The sequence below is a fragment of the Carassius carassius genome, chromosome 28 (assembly GCF_963082965.1).
Source record: "Carassius carassius chromosome 28, fCarCar2.1, whole genome shotgun sequence".
Taxonomy (NCBI): Eukaryota; Metazoa; Chordata; class Actinopteri; order Cypriniformes; family Cyprinidae; genus Carassius; species Carassius carassius.
The window spans coordinates 1,616,392-1,629,578 of record NC_081782.1 but is presented as its reverse complement, the minus strand read 5'-3'; the positions used below and the strand labels follow the sequence as shown (position 1 = coordinate 1,629,578).

General features: G+C 35.6%; 1 protein-coding gene across 3 annotated transcripts in view; it reads right to left on the bottom strand.

Annotated features, from left to right (window-relative positions):
- Positions 1 to 8,799, bottom strand: part of LOC132107670 (leucine-rich repeat and fibronectin type III domain-containing protein 1-like) — a 139,844-nt gene extending 131,045 nt beyond the window's left edge. For all 3 annotated transcript variants that reach the window (XM_059513794.1, XM_059513797.1, XM_059513796.1), the window contains exon 1: positions 7,895 to 8,799. The gene's annotated coding sequence lies outside the window, so the exon portion shown is untranslated. The remainder of the gene's footprint in view (positions 1 to 7,894) is intronic.
- Between the last annotated feature and the right edge of the window lie 4,388 nt (positions 8,800 to 13,187).

The window sequence follows — 13,187 nt, the reverse complement described above, 5'->3', positions numbered from 1 at the left end:
CATTTGCTACATGATCAATTGTACAGTTTTAAAGCTTGTAGTCTAAACTGACCCAATTTACTTTCTTACTAAATGTCCCTGAATTTATTTTGCTCAATTTATCACTATATACCGTTCTAACAATAAGACATAAATAATTTAAACAGTTCTGCACTTCTAAAATGACTTTTCTTTTTGGCTGATGTTCTTGTAGCTGCATCTATCTGGAAAAATAATATACGATAAATATAAAAAGTTCATAGCCTACTTTTCACAATACTTATTTCTCAATAAAATATGCTGTTTTACACAGAAATGCATCACATTAGAGAACTCAAAAAATCTGAATCTTTTAAAAACTGTCAAGAAATGTCCAAGTCATATTTCATCCTAACATTAAAAGGAAAAACTTATTTTAACCAATATTTCATTTTATTGTTGCATTATGACAGTATTTCTGTTTGGTTGAGAGAAATTGTGAAATTTGGAGGTAATAACGATTTTTTTTTTCTTGCAATTGTGAATCTATCCCTCACATTTACAACTTTTATCCTGCCGTGGAATAAAAAATAATCACAATTCAGACTTGTTCCCTTGCAACTGCAATAATAGCACAGTTTTGACTTCTCTTCTCAGAATTGCGAATTTATAACTCATAATTCTGCATATCTCACAATTCTGTGTTTATATTGTGTAATTCTGCATTTATATCTCACAATTTTGTATTTACTGTTTATATTTCAATTCTGTGTTTATGTCTCCAAATTATGAGTTCATATATATATTCTGAGTTTATATTGTCCAATTCTGTATCTATATGGAATCGACATTTGTGTGCAAAATTGTGAAATAAAAAGCTGCAGTTACCTTTTTAACTTTTAATTGTTATGCAAATAGAGTCACAAAAACAATCACCTGGCTTCATTTTTTAATTCTGTAAAATGTATTTTCTCTTGATTTTGTGTTGAAATATTCCCACACATTTCACTGCAGGATGTGAAGTCTTGGTAATTGAGTTCTGTTCACTTCAAATGTATTCAGTCCACTGCATATGAGACATGACGGAAAAGTTTCTATACCTTTGTGAATTTTCATTTCGAGTCATCAGTACACAGCCTGAATGTGATTCAGGTGCTCATTAAGACGTGATCTAACATCAGCCTCTCTATTCAGCGTCTGACACGAAAGCAGGAATGGCTTAATTAGGCCCAAACCTGAAAGAAATGACGCAAACCAACCAGCGACTCCATTAGTGTCGCCGACAGTCTCTATGATACGTTAACGCTCGGTTAAACTCCACACACACACTTAGACGAGCGGTAGACCAGGAGACATGGCAAAAACATGCCGTGTCTGAATTAAACATGATGGTAACACAATCTGCGTTATTAAGCCCAGAGGCTGTTTGCATAACGCAAGCGGAATAAAATGATCCTTTATCTAAACCAGCCCAGAGCATTCTACTTATCATTAAAACTGAATCTAATATGCATGCCTGTGAACGGGATAATCCATATCATCAGCATTAACCATTTACTACCTGCAGAGCGTCAACCATCCCGTGAGGATCTGGCAACAGGATGGGGCCCAAAGCATCAATGGTGCCACCAGGGGGTGGAAGACGAAGACAAAGACAAAAAAGACTACCGGTAAGTAAATAAGTCAAAAAATATTCTTTAGTAAAAGAAGACGGGGAATTATGTGTCGTGACGTGCTTTTTAAGTGCCAAATGGTTACAGTATACTGTTACAGCAGCTTTTTGATGTGTCTTTGACACGTTTTGACAAGAGTTAACGTTACCTAGCTAACGTCGTTAGCTGGTGCATGTTATGTCAAATTTCAGACAATGAAGAGAAAGTCCACAGACATCTCTTCTTATTTTAAGAAGAAAAGTACAGAAGAAGGAGTGAAAGAGATGGCAGGGGAGCAAGAGAGGCTTAGTAATAGTGAGGATGAGGAAGAGGAGGAGGATGGAGGAGAGGAACAGACAGAGCAGCATGACAAGGATACACAGCCAGCATTAGTGACAGAACACAATGACGAGGAAAAACAGACAGCAGCAGCAGCCCAGGGACAGTCAGCACCATTGGTCACAGAAGCGTGGCAGGACACGGCAAAAGCAGGTGTTAGACGTGTTCCTGGACCAACAGGTGAAGTACCGATCACGTGGCCCTAATAATGATTTCATTATAGATATCTCCCAGTCAAGAGCAGAGCAGCCCAAGCAGCCACATCTGAAAATCTTCCCTCGTACCTATCAAGGAGACAGAAGACGATGCTTCTCTAAAGACTGGTACAACACACATAAATGGCTGGAATACTCTCAGAGTAAAGACTCTGACTACTGTTATGCCTGCCGGTACTTCAGTCTCCCCTCCTCAGGTGATTCAGTATTTACATCTGAAGAGGGGTTCAAACATTGGAAAAAGGCAACCTTCAAAGATGGGGGACTTTTAGGTCGTTCCAAATCTGAAGCACATACTAAATTAAATTAAATTAAAATTAAATTTATGCATTTGGCAGACGCTTTTATCCAAAGCGACTTACAGTGCATTCAGGCTATCAATTTTTACCTATCATACTTACATACTAATGCAATGTTAGCATGGTCAGAGTATGAAAAATCCACTGCAAGCACATCCTCTCCCTCAGCCTCCTTAAATGCAGAATACAATAAATTAGTGAAGGAAAATAGGGAGTACATTAAAGTTGTTGGAGAAACCCTGCTTCTCACAGCTACATAGCACAGAGAGCAGTTATTAGTCTATGCACATATAACCAGAGGTGGGTAGAGTACCCAAAAACTGTACTCAAGTAAAAGTAAAAGTACTTCTAGAAATATTTACTCAAGTAAAAGTAAAAGTACTAGTCTTGAATAGTTACTTGAGTAAGAGTAAAAGAGTATCGGATAAAAAATCTACTCAAGTAGTTAGTTACTAGTTACTTTGGGTCATATATACTGAGCCTATTTTTATTTAGATATATAGATAAAATGTATGTAATGTATGTGTGCGTGTATAAATGTATATATTTCATCAGCCTTTACTCCAATTTATGTAATTTATTATAAAACCCTGTCTGTTTACTTAAGTAACAGATATAGGTGTCATGCCATAACATATTTTTAATACGACTGACTTTATATTAAATGTGAATTTAACATTGAAAGTTAATGTGATATAAATATTGCTACTAATATTTCATTGTTCAGAAAGAGAGCAAATAACATTTACATTATTAAAGATCATTTTCACTGACAGTCTAGATTTCAATCACTCTTAGAAACTCCCATTAAAATCACTGAAACTGTTAACACTGTAAAATCAATATCTTAATTAAAGATTCGTACACACATCTGCACTTTGTTGTTTCTGACGAGAGAATTCGCCAGAAAGAGGTATTCAGTCAGTGAGCGAGTGAAGGAAGCACTGGCATTTAAGCGATGACTCAGCTGAACACCTCTGATTGGCCAATGCTTTAATAAGCTCAAAAGAATCATGTATGATTGGTAAGCAAGCGATCACAGATCTGAATTTAGCAGCTGGTGATATGACTTGCTGAACATTCAACTTGACTCCCCTCTGTTATAAGCCACACACGTACAACAAACTCATGTCACAGTGGTATCGTGTACTGTAATCGAATGTAGCCCAAGTTATTACCTGTTAAACAGTAGACAGCACACGCGGTGTTCATCTAATAAGGATCTCCATCGCTAGCAAAAAATAGCATTTGCAGATTTGCTTTCAATTCAATGCAGTTCCATAGCCACGTTTTCAACGCTGCTGATGTTCTTAAACGTTACAACTCTGAGTGAACCACTTCAGACGCTCAGCGCGTGCGGCAGGGAACTGAACGACTCATTCAAACTGATTCATGAAACAATTCACTCGTTTGCCAATTGGTTTGATCAAGCCTTTGAACAGAATTGACTCAAAAGAATGAATCATTCGCGAATGGGCATCGTTCATTGCCCAGAGAAAAGTAGACGGCACGTTTGGAATAAACTGAAGTATTTATAACATTTATTGCATTAAGATAAAGTAACGAGAGGATCGTCGGCCACAGTAACGAAGTAAAAGTACAGATTTTTCCCCAAAAATTTACTCAAATAAGAGTATAAAGTACCCATCTTTAAATATACTCCGAAAAGTATTAGTTACCCCAAAAAATTACTCAAGTAAATGTAACGAAGTAAATGTAACTCGTTACTACCCACCTCTGAATATAACACAATAAACCAAAGTATATCAGTAGGAGTTTCCCTAAGTCTTTCTGATAGTTTTCTACAGGCCAGTTTACTACACCAGTAGAATAAAAATCTGAAATTATGGTTTCTAGTTTTGGTGTGCCACCCCAAGATTTTAAGTGGCCCCATCTGGCCACCCCTATGAAAGATTTCTGGAGGCGCCACTGCAAAGCATGGGTTAGATTGCTTAAATAATCCAGCTGTCGCTAATCACGTGTGTGTGTTGCATTTCAGAGGTGCTCGGATTTCTTGCTGAATCGAGAGCCACCGAATCCATCTGTTTCGGTTCCACACTGGCAACCAATCATGATCGAGTTCTACGTCACATGATCGCTGCTCGTTGCAGTTTGGTGGCGCCTGAACAAATGGCACATTTCATCAGGCTTCTGTTTACATGGTAATTATAGTATTACAATAATAGAGCCCTCACACATCATTCCTCATGCTGGGTTACAGGAAAGAGTCATCAGAGAGCGGACGTGTGCTGCTGCCGGGTGATTAATACTGAGTCAGGAGTGTTATTTGTAAAGACAAACTGGAAAATGGTGGGAAGAAAGACTGACTGATGAGACCTGAGCAACTTCTGCCCAATGACCAACACAAACAAAAATACTTTACATACGATAAATACTATACACACACACACACACACACATATATATATATACTCATACTTTTATTTATAAAGTAATTAATGCATTTAATATACTATAAAGAATTTAATACATTAAACATATTTATACTATTGTAATAAAACTATATACTGTATATATAGATGTAATTGTTTTGTGAAAAGTTGTCTGTTTGGACCGGTATATTTAAAAATGAATAAAGCGAAAAAAATATGCATGCACTGCTTATTCAGTTTTTATTTATTTATTTTTTAAGTTCAAAGCTGTTTAGTAGTGGACAAAGCCTTTTATTTGGAGAATGGGACATTTTAATTGGTTTTATCAATATGCTCTGACTTTTTCAATGGCCTTGGTTACTAAAGTATTCTTTCCATTCATTATCTTCACAGGGATTTTGAAAAATCTTAAATAACGAGATCTAAGCCTTGAACCAACTGGCTGTTAGATGAATCACAACATTAATACAATGTTTGATTTGAAGCAAAGCTGTATGAAAATTGGGAAAAAGACAAAAGCTAGACATTGTACTTTTATGATTTAATGAACCGGTATCCCACTGCGAATGATGTAATCAAACTTAAAATGACAGAAAAATATAAAACTGTTGATGCATTGTCACCGATTAGAAGTACAAAAACAGCTTAAGTTGACAACGCTTAACAATAAGGTTGCATTTGTTCATATTAGTTAAACTAACAATTAAAATGTTGTTAATGTTAATTTCAACATTTACTGATACATTATTAAAATCAAAAGATGTATCTGTTTATTATATTATATGATAATATTATTTAATGGACCTGTGCTTATATGAACTAACAATAGTTTTCTTTTTATTCTTTTTATTTTATAGTTGTATTTTTATTTATTAGTGTTAGCAAAGATTAATAAATACTGTAACAAATAAACTGCTGCTCATTGTTAGTTGATTTTAGTTAATGCATCAAAATGTTAACTAATGGAACCTTATTGTAAAATGTTCAAATTACTCTAAGTTTACGGCAAAATATTAAAAATCATACAGTATTTTTAGAGTAACTTGTGGCATCTACAAAAACATGCATCTTCACAACCTCAGAACTCAAGGTTGGTTAAAAAAATTATCAGTATCTGTGGAGAAAATCAATTGGGTTTTTACTTGCAGTACCTGTTGGGCTCTATATCAATTATGATTTGAAGGCCAAACTACAGAAATGAACAGTCATTCCATTGGGCCTTTTAATAGTTCACAGACATTGAGTTGAGCAAAGAAACTCAGCTAAACTATATAAAACAGCTCAGATATTATTTTCAGCTCAATAAAATACTATTGTGGCATACCATGGTACACTCTAGTGCTTTAATGGCATTTACAGTTCCTTGAAGAACCCTTTGGAAGATTTTCATTGCCCATGAGACTCTTTATAATGGAGAATACTCTTCAAATTATTTAAAAAATTTCTTTTGAGAACTGTTAACTGAGAGATTCTTTGAGGAACCAAAAAATGAGTCCTATTACTCTTAAATCTAAAGCTTCTTTAGTGCAAACTTATGGAAGCAGTATTAATCCCTTTGGAAGATTTTCATTGCCCATGAAACTCTTTATAATGGAGAGTACTCTTCAAATTATTAAAAATTGTTCTTTTAAGAACTGGTAACTGAGAGATTCTTTGAGGAACCAAAAAATGAGTCATATTACTCATAAAAATAAAGCTTCTTTACTTCTTTAGTGCAAACTTATGGAAGCAGTATTAATGACTCGGTTTGGCATTTTGTTATCTAACGCATTGGCATTCACACATCGGGAACATATCCATTGCACAAAAGCCACTTTGTAATGGCGAAGCATCTTCAGATTATTAAAAATGGTTCTTTTAAAAACTGTTTACTCAAAGATTCTTTGAGGAACCAAAAAAATAGTCATATCACTCTTAAAAAATAAAGCTTCTTTACTGGCATTTATGGCTCCATGAGGAACCTTTAACAACCATGGAACATTGAAAGGTTCTTTATAGTGGGAAAGAGTTATTCAGACTAAGAAAAAATGGTTCTTCTAAGAACTGCTCCCTAAAAGGTTCTTTGCAAATCCAAAAAGTGTTCTTCTCTTGAATCACTATGAAAAAAACAAAAAAAAAAACATTTGGAACTATAAACATATGGAAGCAGTAATTAATGGCTTGGTTTGGCATTTTATCATCTAATGCATTGACATTCACACATTTCACGCGTCCAAATGCTATACTAGAATAGAATACTAATTGAATTCGTTCTTTAGGTGTAGTTTGTGTAGGCTGTGAGTGTGTGTGAGTTAGTTATGTGCCAGTGGCCCCCAGCGGCCGCTGCTCCATTCGCGTTCCCAGCCGCAGACAGACACACCCCAACAACAGCACCGCGAGCTCCGGGACTCAATCTGGACTGCGGTACCGGATCCGCTACTGTGTTTGTCTCATCTCCCAAATCGGTCTTACTGTGATTTCATTGCGCTCCGTGTTATCAATAAACCCAACAATCCTCCTCTGTCCAGCTGAAGGAACCGTTCAAAAGCGCAACTTTGGCTCTCGAGCAAACCTTTTACATAACCTATGGCGTCCCATTTCCAAACACTGACATTTAAATGTGAAAGAAGCGTTCAAGGGAAAGTTTAATGTTTAGAGAAATCTCCAAAGGTCTGCCAGAAGGTACTTACAGAGAAAGATCAATCAACATTTTCGGACTGGCAACAGCAGTAATGCCAAATCCCATAAGTTATTTTCATCAAAATGTCTGTCTTCCGTTAATGTGACTAAGTCTTGCGATGCGCATTTGATAAACATAGCAAATCCACCAAAACACGATTTTTTTTATAGAAAATTGCGCAATTATGTCAAGGTATCGCATCACAATCAAACAATAGCTCAATATTTGACCTCTAACGTTTGATTTATTAAACACCAAACAGGCGTTTGAGAGTAAACCAAGCTTAATCTCCAAACTGAATGCTTATAAGCAAAGTATTGAATCGTGAGTGTTTTGTTGGCGTTTTAAATCCTTAAAATGAATGAAATAACTGCGTTACCTCCGTACTGGAGCATCCAAACGCCTCAAGTTCAGAGCAGCACAGAAATGTCCTGAATCTTCAGATGGATGATGTCTAAATCACCTCCTCTGGGTCCAGAGTCTCGAAACAATATGCTCACTGTATTGTATGATGCGTACAAAACGATAAACGTACGAATATGGACCAGGAATTTGAATCCTAATATGCCGCGAAATATTTAACGGCGCTTCCTAACGGTTCTTCATTCCAAACGGCTGACTCGATTCAGGCGGTCTTTTGAAATCCCGAAACATATTTACCGTTTCAGCATATATTTAATCCAAAACGTGAATTATAGCTTCCAAAACAAAGTTAGATTAAAAAAACGTCGAAGAATCCAGAAATGTTGATGGTTTACTTCTGAAGGAGGTCCAGTCAGACTTTTCGCCTCGCGTCGGATCGCCTCAGATAGGCTAAAACATGGCACTGTGAGGTAAAAACAGTGCGATATCGCCGTATTTAGTGGATAGACACAAAAATAAGACCATTTGAGGAGAAACGCGGATACAATCCTCTCAGAAGACGTGAAAAAAGACGCAACCGACAAAGCGTCTATTCAGAAATCTCCAATCCAGTTTGCTCGGCATACAGATCAGTTTTCCAGCGTTTCTCCAAACCTTTTAACGCCAATAGATCCAGTGGCCAACGGAGAAGGGATCACACCCACGATTATTTCATATGCGCATTTTTAACCAAACAGCATCCTGCGGGAAGCGGACGCAGAAACCGAATTAGAAACATTGGCCACCGCATTGGAGTCGCTGATGTATTGCTTTGCTCCTCATAAAGGAGCCTCTCAGGACTGCGTGTCCCTCCCTCCGCCGTCAGGAGCCTCGGTAACAGTCCGCTCACGGCGAGCTCGAGACAACAGTGCTCTGTCTGTAGTGCGCGAGAGCGCGAGAGATGGATTTGCACGCGTGCCAATAGCGGAATTCCACCACCAACACCACTACACTTCACCTGCCTAACACAGCCACATTTATTCTTTGAAATTCATCAGGTATGATCCTTACAACGTTATCAGCACATATACACCATGCTCTTTCCAATTATAGTGCATTAACACTCACTCTTTACTTTAAAAAAGCATGGCGGGGCTAGTTGTCACACACCTCTGTTTAGGATTGCGTTTTAAACCATTTTTTATAGATATTAGCTTATAAATCTTGTCAATAGGAAAGATACTGAACATTTCTACAGTACCTTTATTGGCCAGGAGCAAACGTGTGACAACATGCTGCCCCATATATTTTAAAAGCTCTCCTTACCATTAGGGCAAGTTGTCACAATGGGAGCCTGCCATTAGCCTCTTTTAATGGCTTTACATTTAAATTAAATGTAATACTTTATTTCAGCTAGTTGCCAAGGAAACATTTAATATATTATTTTAGTTTCACTTAAAGTACTAATATGACAAACTAAAACAAATTAGTAAAAAACAATATAGAAATATTTAAAATGACAAGAACTCACAACAAAATTAGTAAAACTAACTTAAATTAAAGTTATGTAAAATTATAATTATAATAAAAAATCTAATTCATAATATTAACCAAAATATATATATTCTTTATTATTTTTTTATTATAGCAATGATAATTAGTTACTAAATTCTGTGGTGCATTGAATTTTTTTATTTCCAGTTCAATGTATTGTGAAGCATGCATGCATTTCACACCCGTATCTTTGGTTGTTTCTCAAATCCTGCGGCGGTGAAATCAGGTAAGAAGCTGAAAATTGCATTGACGTGTTGAGGACAGACCGATGCCTGTTGCGTGTGCAGAATACGAGTGTGAAAGAACAGGACGCTGTTTTCTCCAGACAGAGGAGGAATGGGAGATTTTGCTGAGTTTTGTGGCTAATGCAGAAACACGCTGTTCTCCCGTCACTCAAACGCCACAGCAGCGCAGCAGGGATTCACAAATGTGGAGACATATCTAGGCCTCACACAGGGCTGGAGAGTGGGAAAGAGATGAGCTGATAGAGGGAGAATTCATGGGAGAGAAATAGAGAGAAAAGAAGCATGCAATAGTTTGCATCTGCTGAAATGTTCACATTGATGCCAAACTCTTTGCAGATGAAGTATTAAAGAAATATGTGAATAGTTCACAGCAGGGTCACAATTAACATTATATATACATACATACATATATAGCTCACAATGACGGAGTATAATGCAACCATTCAACACATTGAGCATTCAACAATGCATTGAACTGACAATTGAAATTCAGTTCAAAAACAGAATTTAGCAATTCATTGCTTTTTTTAATACACACGTTAATACGCATGTTGCCTGCTAATTGTATATTTAAAATACGAATATCAGTCTCAAATGTAATATAAAAATTTTAATAATTAAATGTTAGCAAAATAATATTTTATTGTTTTATTTTTATAAACTGTAAATTAATAAATTAGATATTTATTGTATAATCTTGCACTACTAAAAGTAAAATAACCAAATCTTAAATAAATAAATAAATAAATAAATAAAATTATAAATGTAATTATTAACAAATAATTTTAAACGCAAGGGCTATTTAAGCAAGAAGGAGAGTGATGGGGTGCTGCGCCAGATGACCTGGCCTCCACAGTCACCGGACCTGAACCCAATCGAGATGGTTTAGGGGTGAGCTGGACCGCAGACAGAAGGCAAAAGGGCCAACAAGTGCTAAGCATCTCTCGGGGAACTCCTTCAAGACTGTTGGGAGACCATTTCAGGTGACTACCTCTTGAAGCTCATCAAGAGAATGCCAAGAGTGTGCAAAGCAGTAATCAAAGCTAAAGGTGGCTACTTTGAAGAACCTAGAATATGACATATTTTCAGTTGTTTCACACTTTTTTGTTATGTACATAATTCCATGTATAATTCCACATGTGTTAATTCATAGTTTTGATGCCTTCAGTGTGAATCTACAATTTTCATAGTCATAAAAATAAAGAAAACTCTTTGAATGAGAAGGTGTGTCCAAACTTTTGGTCTGTACTGTGTGTGTGTGTGTGTGTGTGTGTGTATATATATATATATATATATATATATATATATATATATATATATATTATTGGATAAATAAATAAAAAGGACAGCAAATACACAATACCCTCTTTGAAACATCTGGAATGCAAAGGAAGTCTGAAAAACTAAATTCAACTGTAATTTCAATTAATCTTTACTTTATATGTTAAGTTGATAGCTCAATATTGTAGAGGGGGGGGGGTCTAATTTTCTCAAATGGTCTCAGATATTTGGACTCCACTATATTTAAACACATATCACAAATGCTCAAGGTCTTAGCTAACTTAACTTTATAAAAGCTGCAGAGGATTCAGCATAACTACAGCAGTACAAGTCTTTCTGGGGCTGTTTTATAATGTCAGCACCATGGAGAGCTCCTGTTTTTCTGAAACATTCAGGACCTCGGACAGCAGCGGCTCAATAGACAGACAATACATTCACGTCAATGGCAGATTCTACTTAATAACAGTTTAGTATTATAACATCCTTCTTTAAAGACTAGAAGACTTCATACAGGCATGCACTCTTCTGCTTATGTGCATATATACTACTGGTCAAACACTTAGGATCTGCAAATTTTTTAAATGCTTTTGAATGAATGTCTCTTGGGTTACCAAGGCCGCATTTATTTTGTAAAATAATACAGTAAAAATTGTGAAACATTATTACAGGTTAATATAAGGTTTTCTATCCTTCAGAAATCATTCTAATATGCTGATTTGCTGCTCAAGAAATACTAAAACAACACTGACTTGTACTGAATTTAAAGCTAATTTTAATAAAAGATCAAATAAAATAAAAAGACATAAAAATAAATATGCTCAGTTGGCAAAACTGAGTTGTGAATAAACAAACTGTAAACTAAAAAATATTTTGATTACAGAGTCACAGACGCCACATTTCACTGCATTGTTTAAAATGGCTCAATGTTGTCCTGAATCCTGACCTGGAGAGCAACTATTTTCAATTTGCTGAAAAGGTGAAGAGTTCCTGCAGGGTTTCTGTTTCTATCAGAAAAGAAAAAACGCTCTGGTTCTGCACCTGCATCCAATCCATAATGAAGATGCTTTTTAATTAAGTCACTGTATGAATGCAGAGCCTGGTGGCACAGATTAACATTCGCCTGATTGCACCGTATGTCAGTTCCTCAGGTCCAACTCTTCAGAATTAAAAAAGAAAAACAGCTCACTTCAAAACAGTTCACTTCTCTTTCTTATTTATTTATTTATAGCACACCTCCAAAAAGTGTGAAGCCCTGAAGGGGATCTGTGTTTGTACATAAACTGGCATGTTTCTTTTAAAAACAAGTCTCCTGCCATTCAAAACGCAGCAACTGATGCTGAATCATCTGAAGTAAAACAAAACCACACACCTTGCAACTACACTGCAGCTTTCAGCCTAGATTCCTGATAATACTTCCACATTTGTGGCAAACATGTTTCCTGTTGCATCTGCATTTTGCCATTCATTTGAATGTCTGATCCTGTATAATAGATTAGATTGCAGGATTTTAATCTAATTTCATCTGGTTAATATAGGGTTTCTGTAGGTTTTATGAAGGTTTAAGACCATTACAAATATAAGAAATGCACAAAGGGAACAAAATATGTCTATATGTCTAGAGAGTCTTATAGATCTCCATTAACTTTAAATTAATTTTACAGCTTAATAAGTTTTGCTTCCAAACACTTTGCCAATCATTTTTAGTTTATCTTTATTCTCAAGTGTTCTTGGTCAGTATTTTACCTTCTTTTCTCATATCAAGACACATTCACTTGAGAAGGAAAATTACTTAAGATAGTAAGTCTTGTTTTCTGAAAAACTGATCGAAATGAAATGAGTTTATGATTAAACAATAACTAATATCTGCCGGTATGTTCAGAAAATTAACTTAATTCAAATGGAAAACTGTTTTCATTCACCATTGATAGATAGATATTTGATCTTGTTTTAAGCATAAAAAAACTTCATTATGTTCAATTTCTTAGAAAACCATCTTAATTTTGCACCTGAAGTTAATATATCTTATTTTAAGGATGTTTAGATATTTATTGACAAAAATGGAAGATATGGAAGAAAGAAAGATATGCATTTTTTTGAAGTGCATGCAACATTTAATGCATTGACTTTATGTATTGAAAATTTTCAGATCTTATTTGAAGACCTTAATTTAGTGATTTAGTGACACGTTTGAGCTTTGAGCTTTGTTCATTTTAGTTAATATTACAACTGCTCACATTCTTAGTTTATATT